Source organism: Limulus polyphemus, unplaced genomic scaffold (assembly GCF_000517525.1).
Source record: "Limulus polyphemus unplaced genomic scaffold, Limulus_polyphemus-2.1.2 Scaffold1051, whole genome shotgun sequence".
NCBI lineage: Eukaryota > Metazoa > Arthropoda > Merostomata > Xiphosura > Limulidae > Limulus > Limulus polyphemus.
Window position 1 is genome coordinate 103,535 of NW_013666661.1, and position 1,823 is coordinate 105,357.

At 34.4% G+C, this 1,823-nt stretch overlaps 1 protein-coding gene across 2 annotated transcripts in view; it reads right to left on the reverse strand.

Annotated features, from left to right (window-relative positions):
• The window catches only part of LOC106461879 (T-box transcription factor TBX20-like), a 66,444-nt gene that overhangs the window by 21,397 nt on the left and 43,224 nt on the right, over nucleotides 1-1,823 (reverse strand). The window lies entirely within an intron of this gene.

Below are 1,823 nucleotides of genomic sequence, written 5' to 3' on the forward strand. Positions count from 1 at the left end.
TTCAGCCGTGGGGGTGTTATAATGTGACGGTCAGTCCCACTATTCGTTGGTAAAAGAGTAACCCAAGAGTTGGCAGTGGGTGGTGATGACTAGCTGCCTTCCCTATAGTTTTACACTGCTAAATTAGGGACGGCTAGCCTAACTTGCACATATGTTTGCTCCTCTACCTTATACAATTCAATTAGTATATACACCCACACAAAGTATTCATACACTCAGGTCATAAAGGTGTGCTTAGATCGGGGATTTATAATTTCCAGGACGAGGATATCCCTTGAACTTAATAGCGTTTGAAAATAAAGAAATATGAATCAAGTAGGGGTACCAGGACCATCCAGAGAAAGACCTGCAACAGGGAGTACCAGAATGGTGGTAAGCGAAATGCGGTGTCCTGTAACATGGGATAGCCCATGAGCACAAAGGAAAAGCAACACAAATCTCGTGTACACAAGTTAGTTTCTCAGTACATACACCCAACTGTCGTTATACCTCAATCAACTGGAGAATGAAAAGTATACATCTCTATCAATTTGCCGAATTTAGTGTCTATGGATTTACTGTGCGATCGAACTGTTAAAACGGGTGCTGAGAAACCGTTGTTCTCGTACCCCTGATGGATTGTGTAGAAGGAGGAATGGCGTGCTTTGGACATGAAGGATGTACGACGGAAAGTCTCGCCATTGAAACTACGTTGCAGAGTTAATGCTAAGATGTACGATCGTCAGATAAAGCAGGACCGGACATAGGGACATGAACTGTAACGACGAGGTGAGGCTTCCAAATTGTTTAATATAACTTACTCAATATATATACATATATAAAGATAATATGTCTTTATCGAATGAATAAAGGAGTAAATAACGTGTATAATAGAAACTGTTAAAGATATATAAAATATAAATAGCTATACAAATAAAGAAATAGATAAATAGTTAGGTAGGTACATATTGTAAGATATAGAAAAAAATACGACTGGTTTATATGCTAAAATATACACGTTATGTACTTATGTGTGTACATATACGTATACAGTTATGAAATTATAAGAAAATACAGTTATTCCTTATATGAAGGGATTATACAAATATTCTCCCCCACCTCTCTTCCATTTTCACTGTATTAGGAAAGGAGACACTGATTTCGCTGTTCTACTATTCTTTAGCTATCAAAATATTTTCTACTTTGATATAAATAAATTGTATCAGAAGTTTGGCAATTTGTGGTAACTTTTAAAAAGATACAGGTATCTCTGTGGCTAAAGTACAATGTAACTTTTGTAGCTCAAGTACAATATACTTTTGTAGCTCAAGTACAATATAACTTTCGTGGCTAAAGTACAATACAACTTTGTGGCTAAAGTACAATATAACTTTTGTAGCTCAAGTACAATATAACTTTTGTAGCTCAAGTACAATATAACTTTGTGGCTAAAGTACAATATAACTTTCGTGGCTAAAGTACAATATAACTTTGTGGCTAAAGTACAATATAACTTTTGTAGCTCAAATACGATATATTTTTGTGGCTAAAGTACAATATAACTTTTGTGGCTAAAGTACAATATACTTCTGTAGCTCAAGTACAATATAACTTTGTGGCTAAAGTACAATATAACTTTTGTGGCTAAAGAACAATATACTTTTGTAGCTCAAGTACAATATAACTTTCGTGGCTAAAGTACAATATAACTTTGTGGCTAAAGTACAATATAACTTTTGTAGCTCAAATACGATATATTTTTGTGGCTAAAGTACAATATAACTTTTGTAGCTCAAATACGATATATTTTTGTGGCTAAAGTACAATATAACTTGAGTGGCTAA